At 49.0% G+C, this 17,400-nt stretch overlaps 1 pseudogene; it reads left to right on the forward strand.

The window, feature by feature from the left end:
* The first annotated feature begins 4,873 nt into the window (after window positions 1-4,873).
* LOC132241783 (ATP synthase F(0) complex subunit B1, mitochondrial-like) lies at window positions 4,874-6,104 on the forward strand (annotated as a pseudogene).
* The last annotated feature ends 11,296 nt before the right edge of the window (window positions 6,105-17,400 follow it).

Here is a 17,400-nt window from a genome sequence, read left to right on the forward strand (position 1 = left end):
TATGAGTCCTCACTGAGATTGGTAGAGGTGCAACTTTCCTGATTCCAAATGGAAGGTGCATGGTTGAGAGAAGGAAGTTTCCTTTAGACTTTCTGGAAGCCCAGTTGCTTGGCTCTGGGGATGAAGAAATTATGCACATGGATTGGTCTGGGTATGTGCTGGGGATGCTGTGGGCAGTTAGACAGACATGAACAGAGCAAGGACAATGGGCCAGGTACAGAAAGAAGGTCACCAGGACGGGAAGCCCCAGGTGCCTAACAGTGAACAATCAATTGTAGGGGGGGACCTCACCCCCTACACCCTAGGGTGACTTTTCCTCCCCCAGCATATCTCTGGCCATGAGGTGTAGAGCCCCTGACCTTTCCTCCCTAGAGATGAAAACTACGCCTCAGTTGTATTTCTGCTCTAGGCCCAGACAACCAATAAAACGAGACCAGTGACTCTGTGGCTGCCCTCAGGACCAGCTGCATTGAATAAAGACCCCCTCCCCTGGCGCTGACCGATCAATCAGTGGAGACCACAACCCCGAAAGGACACACCTGGGAAACTACTGGGAAACTATTAACATTGCGGACGGATCACGAGCATTCTCGCTTCATATTACACAGTGTTTTACAAAGTATCATACTTAAAAAGATATTAGCTTGTAAGAACATGTAATAAATAACTTCAAAATGCAATGGGTATTTACTTTTAAAGCGTGCCTTTAACATTTATGTAAAACGTGTTTTGTACTCGTTCAATAGAAACTTATCTGGCCACTGGGTAAAGCTAGCCATACAACTACTGGTCGGAGATGTGTTAAGATCTTCCCCTGGGACCTCCCCTAACTCTCCAGCCTTCAACCCTTAGGAAGGAGGACCCAGTGCGCTCTCCCTCCGGGGAGCACGCTTGAGCCTTTTCCTTCCCTTTACCTTGCCCTTTCCCCGCCCCCTCCCCAGGCGAGTTACCAGAAGCTTCCTCATTCCCATGCTCCACAGGGCCCTTCTTTTACCTTCAGAACTTGTTTGCTAAGCTCATTTCTTCTAGGAATTACTCTCTCTATCTCTGTGATTTACCCAATAAATGTTCTCTTACAGTTTGTGTCTGGACTTTGAATTCTTTTCTAGCCCGAACCCAAGTAATGAGGTTGCGGAACCCAGGTTTGGTCTGAGCCCCACCAGTCAGACACATGGCGCCATTCCCTCCTACAACAGGACTAACTTGCCTGATAAAGTTCACCTCAATGCATAGCACCCCACAGGGCATGGAAGACGCAGGAACAGTCTTCATTTACCACCTCAGCCTCCCCATGCTGACACAGCCTGGTCCAAGAGTAATCCTGAACTCACTTGTGGACCTGGAGCAAGGGTCAGGTACCCGGGGCCTCTGGGAGTTGTGCTGACAAGCCCTCAAATAGCTTTGGGCTAATCCTGCATTGAGGCCCCACTGTGGGAGGCCCAGGCTGAGGTCTGACCAACATGTTTGCACTCCAGCTTTGCCCCTTGCCAATGTGGTGTTTGCTGAGCCCGGTGCAACTTCACAGAGCCCCACGACATGTGCGGATTGCAACACCACCTGCGAATTCCCCGGTTTGCAAACCTGCTGCCTTTTTTGAGTCCTGTGCTGTTGGCAAAGCCTGGCACAGTTTGCAGCCTCCGGGGCCCCATGACGTTCGCACAGTCCCGTGTCCTCGTGCCGAGCCTGCCGCTGTTCATAAAATCTCAGTGTGTTTGCAGAACCCAAGCCCTTCCCCTCTTTGCATCCACCCATGTAGGAAAATGTGTTGTTGTTTTTTTGGTGCGTTTTTTGCAAACCAGGCATAATAGGAGACTTCATTTTCTAGAACTCGCTAAGCTTGGGTACAAGGGAAGAATCCTGGGCTCCAGGCTCAAGACCTCAATTCTGGTCCCAGCCCTGTCACTGCCTTGCAGTGGCACTTGGAGCAAGTCCTTTCTCCTCTCTAAGTCTCGGTCTTCGCCTCTGTTTAATGGAGATTGTGAGGTCAAGATGCTGACCTTCTGAACTGTTATGAGAATCGCTGCGAGGATGCCCAGAAGATGGGGGTGGGGGCAGGAGGAAGAGTGCCCAGAAGCTCCTTCCTGAAAAGGTTCCAAACTGCCCGCTCAGCACCTTTGCTCCCACTTCCCCCTGGCCTGGCAGCCAGGGAGCGGTTATCTATAAACAAGCCCTTGTCTGAGCAGACAAGGGAGAGCCTCAGCCAGAGCCTCAGCCTTCCCCACCCCCAGGTGCTGCCTGGGGGTCAGAACCCAAGCTGTGTAGACGTGCCCCCATGCTTGGCTCTTTAAATCCGTCCAAGGAAGGCAAAGTCATAGTTATTTCACGCATGAGGACTCCGACACTCAGAGACGCCATGTGACTTGCCCAGGGCTACATGTCAGGTTGGGATCTGAGGCAAGGACAGCAAAGATGGATGCATGACATTCAGGAGGTCAGAGCTGGAAGGGACTTCAAGTTCGTTTAATTCAACCCTTCCCGTTTTGCGATTGGGAGACTGAGGGCTGAGGAGAGGCAGGCTCTGCTGTACGTGTCGTGACTGTCTGTCCTTAGGTTTCAGTTTCTCTCTGTGGTGGATGAGAGGCAGACCACATCCTGCCAAAAGTTCAGGACTTCCCCCTCTTCGCTGGCACACCTCTTTGGGTCAGAACCCAGGAAATTTCCCAATCCTGTGAGGAGAAGCTCAGTTTGGCAGGCAGATGGGTGTCTGGCCTGGCTCCGCGGCCCCACCACCTTGGCTCAGCGCAGCCAGCCCTGCACATCTTAAACCCCCCCGTGAGTTTCTTCCTCAGGAAGCCCTTTTGCCCAACTGCCTCCACTTCCCACCAGCCTCTCCCTCCAGCCTAGGGAGAACGCATTCCATGCCAGAAGCTCTGCACCCCTCCCTGAAAGTGGCAGCCCTAGGCCCCAGAAATAGCATGAGCTTTTCCGTCAGAGAGTTCAATCCCAACCCTGTAAGAAGATCCGAGACTCAGTTTCCCCATCTGTAAAATGGAGGTGACAGGAAACCTCCTGGCAGAACTGCACTAAATCCCGTCATCTCGCCCTACCTTCTACTTCAGTGGTTCTCAACCTTCCTAATGCCGCGACCCTTTAATACAGTTCCTCATGTTGTGGTGACCCCCAATTTCATTGTTACAAATTGAGCATAATTAAAGCATAGTGATTAATCACAAAAACAATATGTAATTATATGTGTGTTTTCCGATGGTCTTAGGTGACCCCTGTGAAAGGGTCGTTCGACACCCAAAGAGTCGCGACCCACAGGTTGAGAACCGCTGTTCTACTTGGTACGTACATAGCTTCTCTCTCCCAGGAGAGTGTAAACTCCCCCGAGGCCTCACTGGGTAACCCGAGGCTGGTTCCTTGCCCTTTCTGATCCTCAGTGCCCTTGTCTGTGAAATACCTTTCCATGGCTGCCATGAGGCTCAGATGAGCTGATGGATGGAGTAGTCCTTGCTAAGTTCTGGAGAGCTGAGCAAACACACGCCATTGTTCATATGGGGATGATGGCAATGGCAATGACTTGTAATTCTGGAAGCAGAGGAAAGGGAGGAGTAAATCTGGTGTGTGCCAGGTGGGTCTGACCTAACTGACAATCCCATGAAAATAAGTCATAGGAAAAGGCGCCTTGAGGTGGGAGGGAGCTGAAGGGCAAGTTTGGGTCCAGCAGGCAGGTTGGGTAGTAGCAGGTCATTGTTAGCAGCTATTGTTCTGTGGGTGCCACCGGGTGGCCCGCCTCACAAGGTCCAGACACAGCCTCGACTCTGCCACCAACACATTGGCATCGGTCAGGTTCCACTTCCTGCCTGGTCCTCAGTTTCCTTATTATGAAATGCGTGGGGGAGTAAGAGGAAAGGTCTCATGTGCTCCATCCCTGCCTTTGGGAGGGACTGTGGGAGGTTGGCGTTTGTAAAGTGTCACGTTCGGGACATGAGGGATTACAGTAATTAGTAATTAAGCTCCTGGGAGAGAGGACATGGGGACGGGGATGCTGGGAAGGCTGGGAGAGAAGACAGGGAGCAAGCATATGCCCCTGGCTGCGGGTAGTTTGGAGCAAGAGCCCCAACTTCCTGAAGACTTTGCAGCACTGCCCCCTGGGGGCCAGAGAAGAGATTTGTGCTCCGGCTTTTTCTGCAAGATGACAACCAGGGTAAAGGGGGCTGGAAGGGCTACTGTCCGAAGAGGCTGAAATGGAGAGGCCAGAAGCAGCCCCGGAAGAGCAATCACTGCCTGTTCCTCATTCTCCCTCCCCTCCACACAGTCTGTTCCTCTTCACATGTCTTTCAAACCAGCCCACTTCCTCCCACCACCAGCAGCTCTGGCGGGGCCATGCCCCAGCCTCCTCTCTGCCTCTGCTCTTACCTTCCAGCCCATCTTCTTGGGAGCCAGAAGAAACTTTCCAAGCATTAAATCTAACCATACCCTCCTCCCTGCTTAAAACCCTGTCCCTGACCCCAGCCCTCAGGATAACCCCATCTTTCTAAGCCTGATCTAAAGAGCCCTTGTCCCTCTGTCACTGTCTTCTGCAAGTTCAGTGTCGTCATGTGCAAGTGAAATGAAATAGTGGGTGGTCAAGAACCAGGCTTTGGGACTGGACCCTGAGGGTGCAACTCCTGGCTTCTCCACGTGGGAGCTATGCTACTTAATTCTCTGTAGGTATTTTTGTTGTGGTAAATGCCCATAACATCAAATTTACCATTTTAAACATTTTAAGTATACAGTTCAGTGGCATTAAGTACATTCACATTTTTGTGCAACCATCACCACCATCCCTCTCCAGAAGTTCTTCATCTTCCCAAACTGAAACTCCATATCCTTGCGTTACTTCATTCTTTATGCCTCTGTTTCCTCACCCGTAGGATGGGGCTAAAAAATGGACATGCTTGGCACAGTGCCTGATAGGTAGGTGCTCAACAATTAGTACTCTAATTTTTTCTATCTCTTTATCTTTGACAGACAAAATAGACTTTTTTTTTTACTTTTTTATTGAATTTATATAGAATTATATAGGTCTCAGGTGTACAATTCTATCATGCATTATCTGTATATTGTATTGTATGTTTACCACCCCAAGTCAAGTCTCCTTCCATCACCATTTATTCCCCTATACTGTCTTTTACCTCCCTTTCCCTCTGGCCATCACCATACTGTGGTCTGTGTCTATGCGTTTTTGTTTGTTTTTTTTGCTTAATCTTTTCACCCAGGAAACTGCCCTGGAGAGGAAGTGAAGCAGCACGCGTGGGTTATCTAACGAAATCCAAAGGCCAGTCCCGCCCATCCCTGGGCCGCCAAGACCACCAAGCAGACCCTCGCTGACCTGGCTGTCTCGGCTGGCACTTCCTGCGGCCACCACAGCAGCCCCTCTCTGAAGAACGCTGCCGTCCTCGGCCCAGGGTATTGCAGGCAACAGGATCTTCCAACCGGGCACCAAGGCTTGCCCCTGTGCCACCTCTTCCTAAATATGCAGGGAAGGTTTGTCAGGGGCTGATCCTGAGGAATTCTTCCAGTTCCTTCCTCCTAAAACCCGTGTAACAGGACCCGATGTGCTCAGAACTTGGCTGAGCCTATATTTTCTGTTCAAAGAAATAGATGTGATTCCTCCAGACACCATCTCTGCCGTACCCACAATAGGGTTGATTGTCTACGTAATTTAAAAAGATGGTACCTCGATTGGGGAATTTACTGATAAACTCAACTGCTATAGAAGAGGCGAAACAGGCTTCCGTCAAAAGCACCCAGGATGCAATTGAGCCGGAGAAGTCACAGCAGGCAGTGTTCAAAAGCACCATTACTTTTTTCATGTCCAGAGGCCTAACATTGCTATGGCCTGGAAGGGTTACTTACTGGAAACGGCTGCATAGAGCTCACACGGAGGTAAAGAATCGCCTGGATTATCATATCTCCGTGCAGAACACGATGCGTCGGAAGGAACAAGAGCGCATGGCACGATGGGTGGAGAAGCGCGCGGTGCAGAGCGCCTCGGCCCTGCAGGAAAGGGGGCAGTTGCCAAGAGCGCTGCAGTTCTGCAGCTGCTTGCAAAGAAGGCTCAGGCCAGCCAGTTCTGTAAACACATCTGTCCCAATGGAGACAGCTGGGAACAGTGACTAAATGGAAACGAGGCCGTGTGACAAAATCTCTCTGTGTCGCCGTTCTACTGGAGTTACAGTTTACCCCACCTGAAAATGAAAAGCTGGAGTTTCATCTAGTGAGAGAATTAGAACAATCTAATCTATTGACCAGTGAACAACAACAAAAAGAAATCCACAGGCCGATTCATTTCTGTGACTGGGGGGTTTGGGACAGCTGCTGGGGCAGCCTGACGCATGCTTCGTCCCAGCAAGATGAGTCACTCCCTCTCCTGGTGGGGCTAGGAGCCTGAGACGGGAAGGTAGGAAGCGGAGTGCGTGTAGGCAGTTGCTTCTCGCTTCTCAGCCAGGCTGGCCCTCCACAGATGCTCCAGGGAGAAGTGCACGGGCAGGAGAATTCTGCCTGGCGTCGGGGGCAGGCTGGGCTGCTGCAAGACTCCCAGCTTGCCTCTGTTCTAACTCTTTAGGGAGAGGCTGGAACAAGCTAACTTGTTTTCATCAGTGTAGCTATTTGGAACATTGTCAGCTTGCATTTTGCTTAACTCTCTCCTTCTCATGTTCCACCCCAAACACTACTCCCTCCACTCCACACACACTATTTCTAGATTTGTTCACTCCAACTGTTCCTGGCACTCATGTCTAGAATCCTCTCACCATCCGAATGGTTCTGTCTTTGTTTAAATGCCTGCTCTCTCTCTCTCTCTCTTTTTTTTTCTTCTGGATGGAACATAGATCTGTCTATCTAGGGGAGGGGAGAGCCCAGGCCTGAGATGTCCCACATGGAGCAGGCCTGGTCTCTGGCAAGGGTAGGAGTGGATCTCTCTAGCACACAGGCTTCATGGTGGTGGTGTTACCAGACGGGGACTGGGCCTGGAGTGGGTCTGCCTTGGCTGGCCTGTAGTGTGTGGGTTCTTCACTTTGTGCAGGAAAAGTTTCACAACATGAGTCCAGGTGATTTTGAGAGTATGTTTAGTAAAGCTGGGGGCAGTGCAACAAAAAGGGCTGAGGATAGAAGCTACAGGAGGGAGCCCAGGTGGGCTGCTTTGGCTCTCTAGAGATGTTAGAGGAAAGAAGTGAGCCACACTGGGCTGCGTGGATTCACTGAAAAGTAAAAGTCACAGTGCAGGAGTGAGCCAAGGCGGGGCTGCTTTTAGCTCACTGGAAAGTCGGAGAAAAAGGGGCCTTGGAGACAGGTTCAGAGGGTAAGCCCAGGATGAACTGCTGCTGCCCATTGCTCCCCTGGTTGAAAGTCTTGTGGGGATCTTTAGTGTTTAGGAAAAGAAAGTAAAAAATTCGTGCCCAAGAAAAGGCGTGGGTGTGCTCCAGAGAGAGCCTGTGCTGGGTCCTGTGTCTTGAGGCTTTATCTCTCTTCTGAAGGGCATCCTAGGGAAGGTCTCCAGGGAGGGTGATAACGGAATATATATTCGTTTTTCAGGTGTGTCCTTCAATATGTTGATTCATCAAAATGAGTGTAGAGAGGAGTCAGGGTCATTCTCTGGTTAGTTTTATCTTTTATTTTATTGTTTTTCTGGTTAGTTTTATCTTTAAAGAGTGTCATTGAAGAGGAATGGGAGGCGATGGGCCTGCCCCTGTGTGGTCTGGAATGTGGAAATCATTGCTGTTAAGTGTCCTTGGCTAGGAAAGGCAGCCCTTGTGATTCACTCGCTGACTGTAAATTACTTAAATTGATGGGCTTTATTGGATTTTTTTTTTTTGTCTCAATTTCCCTCATTCCACTTTCGAAAGAATTTTCCTAGCTTCTTACTATCCTGCCTCACTGTCAGAATCAGAGCTGGGCCCAGACAGGGAGCCTAGAGGGCCACGGAATCGCCTCTAAGAGTCTTTAAGTTGGCTACTCCTGTCTCTTGAGTTAAAAGCACCAACCATCTTCCAGAAATGACCACAAGAGAACGCACTTCAGCATAAGCAAAACTATGCAGTCTTTGGAGTCACGCAGGCCTGAGCTGTGCCAACAACTAGCTGTGTAGCGCTGGGCAGTTAGTTCACTTTTCTAAGCCTCAGTTTCCTCAACTATAAAATGGATACAATAATTAGGACCAACATTCATATATGTCAAGCACTGTTCCATTTTACTACTCTGTGTATTTTACTTGCATTATCTCAGTTAACAATTCCCAGCTACCCTTATAACCCCCAGTTTACAAATCAGGAAGAGCCTGAACCCCAGCTGCTGACTCCTAGATTCCGCTCTAGCTGACACCCTGCTGATGCCCACTCCTGTCTTGGTGCTGTATGTGCAGTTCCCTCTGGTCAGATGCCCTTCCTCCCTTTGTCAGAGAATTAGCACTCACCCTTCAAGGACCACCTCCAAGTCTCCACCAATTCCTCCTACCCCCCCGAGTGTTTCCTGACTCCTCCAGAAAGAAAACAGACAAGGTCAGGATCATATCCTAGATTTCTACACGGCCCTGGTCAGCGAGCACTGTACAGGCTGGCCAGACTCTCAGGGGACTTTTCATCAGCCAGTTCCTCCGCCTCCAGCCAAAAGGCGGCCGTGAGGGTGAAAAACCACAGAGGGGAAGCAAGACATCCAGCGGGTGGCTATGGTGGTGATGGCAACGGAAACCTTCCCAGCACTTCACAGTTTGCAAAGTGCTCTCACCCAGAGTATCGTAACCTTCACTCCAGCCCATATTGCTGGTACTGTCACCCTATTCACAAAGGGAGACAGCAGCCGAGACAAGCGAAGTTACCTGTCGAAGTGAAGTTACCAGTGGTAAATGGAGGAGCTGCGATTTGAACCCCTGTGTTTGGTCCCCAGAGCTGATGCCACTCTGCCTCCTAGTGGCAGGAAGGATGATGCCAGTGATGGGCATGTGGGATGCCCCAACAGTGGTCCCCGATTCTAGACGCCTCTCCGCAGAGCTCCGTGGGCCTCCTGCCCACAGCCAGGAAGGCAGTGTGGCCCTCCCTGGACGCTTCTATAACTTCCTTGGCACTTCCCTTTCCAGCCTCTCGCATCTGTGGGAGCCTCACGCTGCTGAGGGTGAGGAGCGATGCTGGTGAGGTGGAGAGAGACAGAGCTTCACCGACGACTGCAGGGCAGGCAGCTGGCCTCCACTCTGGTGGGCCCTTCAGAGTTGTTTTCTGTTCTGAGCTCAGAAATGTTCCCGAAATACACGGGTTTCCTCCTGGAGACATTTCCAGACCTCCCCATTCTCTGAGGAGGGTGAGACCTGGACTGTGAATGTGATGGACCTTCCACGGTCAGTCCCAGGAGAGAGAGACAGGGCTTGTGCAATTTCAGTGGGAAATGGTAAGGACACCTGCTTGTGTCCTTCACTTTTTTTCAACCTGCACCACTCTAGCACAGGGCGTGCTCTCAGGAGATACTTACTCAACGAACAAACCATTTTACAGAAGAGGAAACAGAGTCTTCGGAAGCTAAATGCCAGGCTTGGATCTACGCCAGTCTGGCACCAAGATCTGAGTATTTACCATACGGCCTCCCGTTAGGTGGAGAACAAACTCTCCTACAATCTCAGCATCTTCACAAAATCCTCCCACCTCTTCCGTCTTAAGTGAGACTTGTCCCTGACCTGGGCCACTAAATTTGTAAATTTGTCTTTATCTCCCCCAAATGCGATTTTTTACCTTCTTCTCTCCCACCGGACTCATGAGAAGTCTAGATCCTGGGCTCAGAAGTTCTCTTCTTCTCTGTTAACCATCCCTTCCTCTCCCATTCCTTCCGCTGGTTAATTCCTATCAACAAATGGTGGAAAAGCTGCTCAAATATCTTTTATTTAAAAATACAACAAGCCCTAGCCGGTTTGGCTCAGTGGGTAGAGCATCGGCCTGCGGACTGAAAGGTCCCAGGTTCGATTCCGGCCAAGGGCATGTACCTTGGTTGCGGGCACATCCCCAGTAGGAGGTGTGCAGGAGGCAGCTGAATCGATGTTTCTCTCTCATCGATATTTCTAACTCTCTATCCCTCTCCTTTCCTCTCTGTGAAAAATCAATAAAATATATTTTTAAAAAAATACAACAAAATCCTCCCTGACCCCTCATTGCCCTACAACCATTCACTTCTCACAGCCAAACATCTTGAAAATGTTATCTATTCTCTCTCTATCTACTCACTCCCTCACCTTCCATACCCACCTTTCCACTGCACCTGTTCACCAGTGACCTCTTCCTTGCTGGATCCCTGGGACACTCATCACTTCTCACCCTTCTGGTCACATCAGCAGCTTTCACTGCCACTGGCCACATGTGCCCCTTGGAGCTCCTCTGTGCTACTGCACATACGCTCCTGGCTTTGCTTCACGCCCTCCCACCATTTTTTTCTCAGCATCTCTTGCATACCCTTCTTGCCCTTCCCCAGTCTCATGCTGGTTTCCTTTAAGCATGAGGTTCTGTCCTTCTCACTCTACACGCCCTCTAAGCTCCACCGAGCATAGGCCTCCCAAGTCTTTGTATGCAATTCAGTTCTCACCTAAGCTCCAGACATAAACACACACAATATCTACCAGGTATCCCCACTTGGCTGTCCCACAGCCTCCTCAAATGCAACATGTCCAGAAACAAACTCAATGTCTTCTTCCCATCTACACTGCCCATCACCCGCCACCATGTTCTCTCAGTCAGTATCGCCGCCATCTCTCCTGTCATCCAATCCAGAACACGGAGCATCATCTTGGATGCTTCCACATGCAGTTATCAAATTCTGACTATTTTGCCTCAAACATTTCTCTAAGCCTTGATAGTTAAGAGGCATAGGCCTGCCCTGACCGGTTTGGCTCAGTGGATAGAGCGTCAGCCTACGGACTCAGGGGTCTCAGGTTTGATTCCGGTCAAGGGCATGTTGCCTTGGTTGCGGGCGCATCCCCAGTGGGGAGTGTGCAGGAGGCAGCTGATCGATGTTTCTGTCTCATCGGTGTTTCTGACTCTCTGTCCCTCTCCCTTCCTCTCTGTAAAAAATCAATAAAAAAAAAATTAAAATAAAAAAAAGAGGCATAGGCCTTGGAAAGAGATAAGATTCTAACAGCAACTCACTGTTGTCCCAGAGGAGGGACCAAAGCAGGCTTAGTTACTTAACCTCTCTGAGCTTCCTCATCTACAAAGCAAGAGTAATAAAAACCACTGTTCAGATAGACTGACATGAAATATGTGACCACCTGACACAGTCATTAGCATAAGCAAGCACTCAGGAAAGGGCAGTGGCTTCTGTTATCGGAATCATGATTACTTCTCCCTGTTCCTCTCCTTGCTATCCAGCTCTCAGCTGGGTTTTCCTATTTCTAGAATCCTCTCCCACTCACATTTTTTCTCATTTGTCTGGTTAGTTGGCTCAGAGCTAGACTGAGAGTTAGCAAATCTGAGACCAGATCCTGCCTTGTCCGGGGCTTGCTGTGACATGGGTAACTCCTTTCACATCGGAGCCTCGGTTTTCTCATCTGTCACATGGGGATACCAATTGCGGCTCAACAAGTGGGAAAGGCTTCCTAGACCACAGAGTTCTGTGCCCCAGGGAGGGTTATTTATCTTGTTGTCCTAAAATCAGCAAAGCCCAGTGGTAGCTGCTAATCAGCCACTTGGGAATCCCCAGAAAAACATTTCTCAGGGCCCCAGGAGAAGGGACGTCAATGGGCAGGGCCCCAGCAGGCTAAGGATGGGCAAGGCCTAGGGGTTTAATGGGACCTGGCTCAGTCGCAGTCCAGTCCTCCCCACTGAGGCTGCATTGGCTTGGGGAGAGGAGGGAGCAGCTGGAGTGGCCTGGGTTGCAGGTGAGCTGGGCCACCTTGCAGAGATCTTGGGTATGAAAGCTACTGAGAAAGTGCCCGGAGCTGGTCAGAGCTCTGGGAGAGCAGGGTTTAGGGGGGCAGTTAAGGGCCCTCACACCACTATCATAGGAGCTCTAAGAGAAGGGAGATGGGCTGAAATATTTCTGCCCCAATGATAGTGTTCTGGCTGGCTGGCTCTGCTGCTGTCTTGCTAACTGTGATGTTGGCCAGGTCATGGCCACCCTCTGGGCCTCCCTCACCCTGTCACCAACAGCAAGGAAGCGGGACCGGGAGCTCCCCATAAAGTCAAGTATTGTCTGACTGCAGGGTGCTAGAGAGGAAGGCCTGGGACCTCAGGACAGCCACGCTCCCGTCTCCGCCTGTGGAAACCCTGAGAAGCGAGGCGCCCCGCTGCGACTCCGGTTTTATAGGGGAGGAGTCAGAGCCAACCTCCAGCCCCAAGAACCCCCAGGCAGGTGAGGGAAACACGCGGAATAATCTGTGCTGCCAGACGGGGTTGCTTCAGTGCCTCTCCCACGGTGGGCCCTCAGGAGCCCTGGGCAGGAGCCAGGAGTCTGGCTTCTAGTGCAGCTCTGCCAACAACTCCCAGTGTGACCTTGAGCAAGTCACTCCCTTCTCCAAGCCCTTTTTATTTGAAAAATAGGGGACCTGGGGATTGGACGACATTGCCTGCATGTTAAGGACAATTCTGGCTCTGACACTGTGATTGCCCAGCAAAACCTGCACCACCAGCTGCGTGGGCCCAGTGAGCAGAGGCAACAACCTCTCAGGGAAAGGCAGTTTGTGTCCATTTAGATGCTAAAATAAAAGGAAATAAAAATGCCTTCTGACTAGTCCACTATGGGGAAAAGTTCAGTTTAACTCGGGTTAACCCATTTATTCCTTAATTGATTTACTTAAAAATATTTGCTGAGGGTCCGTTGTGAGCTGGGTTTCCCGGGGCAGCCGGTGTGCAACATTGCTGCTCGGGACGCGGGGCCTGGTGGCCATGACCACTGTCCACACAGATGTGCCCAGTCCATCTCTTCTTTACGTCATTTGTTAAAAAGGGCTTTGTTTTTTCCATAGAGAACCTCCATTTAGTAATCAGTCCATCTGAAACTGTTTGAAAATGCCCTCAGAACAAAAACAGAAATGTATAGTTGTCTCTGACATCAGCCGAAGAAATGGGGAGAAGAAAAGAAAACCTTTGCTCTAACTTTTGCCCAGGTGGAAAGCAGAGTTTCTGAGCCCTCCAGGTGGCCTGGCTTGGTGGGCAGAGTCCAAGGCCAGAGCCAGGAGGCCTGGTTTCCAGGACCAACCGGGCACTGACCATCCCCACCCTGAGTCTTCATTTGTGAAGAAAGGTTCAGGGCCTGAACAGTCTGCAGGGCCCTTTCCACTGTTATATATATTCTGTGGCCTGAGAAGAGTTATGTTAGAAAGGGGAGAAACTGGAGGTGGTTTTGGAAAACCAAGTAGAACTGCTCCAGAGTACGTGGGGGCGGAGAGGCGGGGATCTGAATGTCAGCACAACCTGGCCCTGATCGCTCCTTCAAGGTAAAGGATGAGTCACACTCCGCTCAGCTCAGCTCAGCTCCGTGGGCTGGAAAGTCTCACTTCGGAGGTCTTGGGCTGCCAGGATGCGCGGGAACTTCTTCACTGCTGAGTGCTTGGTCTTCTCTCCTGACACTGGTTCCGGGACGTTTCAGTTCTCTGTGGTGCCCTCTGGCTGGGGCCACTCCGGGGTGTGGGCACGAAATGCCTAAATAGTGACACCTGCCCAGCTGCCGCCGTCGGGAGGAGAGAGGACATGGAGTGGCGCGGGAGGGGCCCTCGAGTCTGTTTTTTCCCACTAGGAGGAGAATCCACCTTCAATTTGGACTCCATTTGGGAAATGTCTCCTTCTGCCAAAGGCGCACACAATGCCGCGACTCTCCCCGGGTGACCAATACCCGGGTCTGCTGCGGACTGAGTGATTTCCCGGAACACGGGGCTTCCAGGGCTAAAACCAGGCAGTTCTGGGCAGATCAGGATGGTTAGTCCCTAAATATGACCAGGAGACAGAATACAGACACAGGTCACAGGGCACCAGGTTAGCCGGAGCCAGGTAGAGAACCCGGCAGCAGCTTAACCCGTTCAGTGTTAAGCAGACAGCATCCTGGTGAACTCCATGGAGGAGGAGGCCCTCCTATCTGCACCACCACATCATATCCCAGAATGGGAACGCTCAAGTGAATGGGAATGTAGAGACAAAGAACACTGATTCAAGAGGCACAGCACCCCAGCTCAGAGGAGCGGGATGAGGACGGCCTGGGGCACGGAAGAGGAACTAAATCCAGAGCTGCACAGGCTGGTTCTTGCAGCCATCCCTGAAGAAGGGTCCCACCAGCGCCTGAGAGCTCACGAGCTGAAAGTCCTTATCAGAGGCCACTGACAATCACCTAGGCTCAGAGGTACGTAAGTAGGGTCAACGGAACCTTAAAGTACAAGGAGTTTTCTTTCGCTCCTGGGTTTAGCTTCATCACTCTCAACCAGTCATCCTGGTGTCTTCACAAGGCCTCAAGTTAAAGAGCTCCATTCAGGAACTGCTGTGTAGATATATCTGGACAGCCTGGACTTGTGCCAAAGGACAGCAGTCAAGATTCGGGTGCTGAGAGCGGACAAAGTCTGGTAAGTGGTTCATCAACATTACCACACACAGAGTGTTCCTCCACCTGTGGGAGCAGGAACTAGGCTACCACATCCGACATCCTTAAAGGAGACACATGGACTAATAAAGAAGCAACTTGATTTTTTACATTCTTCTCAAGAATATTTCTCTCAGATAGAATAAATTTGTCCCCCCAAACCTACAATCTGATTGATGTGATTCATTTATGTTACTTAAGAAAAAAAGAATCAATGGACCCAGGTTTAGAAGGTTGCTTAAAGGTCTTTACTTTGGCTCTTATCCAAATGTTGAACGTCCTATGTAACCTTTCAGTCAAAAAGACTCCGGCCTTCCATATCTCTAGTTACATGGAATTCATTAATTTTGAAGCCACTCTTTTGCTTAATGGGATAGTTCTGATTATAAGAAACTTATCCACATCTGGGCCCCTGGAGCTGCTAATCCTGGCTCTAGTTCTCTGTAAGTGTTCCTGCCCTTGACAGCCCTGCAGGGGTTCACCAGACAGGACCAGCTCTTTCAACCATTGCTCACTAGACACTTCACTATCCTGGGCATCTTAGTTGTGCGATGAAACTCCAGGCACAAAGAAACTGTCAGGATTGAGATCCAAGCTTGGAAGGAAAAAGGATGCATGTTCTAGTTAATGTTTCCTTGATTGATCTGACTTCCAGATGTGCTGATGTTCCAGTAACTAATTTAGATTCCATGGGATTTTTAAAAATTCTTCTTTTTTAAAAAAAATCCTCACCCGAAGATATGCTTAGAGAGGAGAAGGGGGTTGGGGCGGGAGAGAGAGGGAAACATCAATGTGAGAAAGAAACTTCGATTGGCTGCCTTCTGTACATGCCCTGACCGGGGATTGAACCAGCAACCCAGGTATGTGTCCCGAATGGAACTGACAACCTTTCAGTGCACAAGACAACGCTCAACCAACTGAGCCACTCCATCTGGGCAGGATTTTTAACATCTATGATCATGTCATTTATGAATAACGACTTTTATCTATTCCTTTCTGATACCTATACCTTTTATTTCTTTACTTACCTTTTTGCACTGCCTCAGACGTCCAGCACAATGTTGAATAAAAGTGGTGAAAGAAGATAGGCTGTCTACCTCCTGATCTGAGAGTAAAAGGCATTCAGTTTTATACCATTAAATATGCTAGCTGTGGATTTTTCATATATGCCCTTTATTAAACGGGGGATGTTCTTTTCTATTTCCCATTTTTTCTGAGAGACTTTAATATGAACTCTACTTTGGAATTCTAATCGGATATCTTGGTGAGTATAAAATTCTAGGCTAGGAGGCTTTTTCTGTTAACATTGTAATGATGTTATCCCAGAGTCTGTTGGCTTCCAGGGTTCCTATTGAAAAGACAGCTCTCAGTCCTATTGTTGCTACATTAAAAGAAAAGTTTCTTACTTTCTGTGGCTATTTTTTAGTTTTTCCCTTTAACATAGGTTTTTAGAAGTTTGGCTATGATGCAATGTGGTTCCTTTATGGTTTTTTGTTGGTTTATTTTTTTGGCTTCGGATTTGCTGAGCTTCTTAAATCTGTAGGTTGATTTGTTACCAGTTTTGGAGATTTCTCAGACATTATTCTGTACAAATTGTTTCTGCATCATTCTTTTCTCTCCTACTTTGGGGACTTAAAATGCATGTGTGTTAGATCTTTTGAACAGGTGCCACAATCATTTGTGCTCTTTTAGATTTCTAATTATTTTTTCCTCTGTGATTCACTTTGGTTATTTTCTATTCATCTGTCTTCCTTTTATTGATCCTTTCCTTTGTGTACCCGTCCAAAAAAGTTAAGTTCACATATTATATATTTCAGTTCTGAAATGTTCGTTCATTCTTTTCTATAGATTCCAATTCTCTCTTGAAATTCCTCATTTCTTACATTTTGTCTATCTTTTCCTCTATATGGTGGAGGGGAAGACTATATTCATCACAGTTCATTCAGGGGCCCTGTCTTCTAATTGCGATACCTCAATCATCTGTGTCTTTGCTTCTACTCTTTTATTTCTCCTCATTTGGTCTGATATAATTTTTTTTAACCTTGACTCATATTTTTTTATTGGGAATTGGACATTGAAGATGAAAAAGTTTTAAAGCTCTAAATGATTTATCTTCCTCCAAGAAATGTTGCATTCTACTAGCAAACTGATTACCAATGGATCATCCATCCATGTTGTGGCTTGATTGTAGTCTATGTGATGCCTCATCTACTCTCATTTGGTTCTTATATTTAAGGTTTAGCCATTATTCCTAGAGCCTGGCATTTCCAGGGTCGCACCGGAAGTCCTGGGGAACTTACCAAGGTCCATCCACTTGGATAGGGCTTGGGTTCCAACCTCTGACTCTCCAACATCATGTGGCTGCTCAAACCTTTCTGCAGCTTTGTACCCTCCAGCTGCTATAGTCTCCTAGTTTCTCCAGGTCTTTCCCTACACATGCACCTTAGGCGTTGGTCAAGGACTTGCAGGGAATTTGCATACAGATTGTGATATTCTTTCTCTCTGTAAGTACCCTGCTCTCTAGGATTTTGCCCCTCATGCGTCAGTCGCTTTGATTACCCAAATTCCAACTCCATATCTCCTCAGTCAAGGGAGACTTCCCTTTTCTAATTCAGCTCTAGTCTCCAATCCTGCAAATTGGGAAATGCCCTCAGGTAAAAGGCTGGAGTCCTGTGGAACTCACCTCATGAGCCTTCCTTCTTCCAAGGACTGCAATTCTTCAAGACCTTGGTTGTTCTCTGAAGCCTTCAAACAATTGTTTTATATCTCGTCCAGCTTTTCTAGTTGTTTTCACCAGGAAGGTTGCTTAAAACAAGCTATTCTGTCATAGCCAAAACTTTAAAGTCCTCTTTGAATTTTTGAGGTGACATGTGCTAGTAA

This window comes from Myotis daubentonii, chromosome 9, assembly GCF_963259705.1.
Source record: "Myotis daubentonii chromosome 9, mMyoDau2.1, whole genome shotgun sequence".
In the NCBI taxonomy this organism is placed as follows: Eukaryota; Metazoa; Chordata; class Mammalia; order Chiroptera; family Vespertilionidae; genus Myotis; species Myotis daubentonii.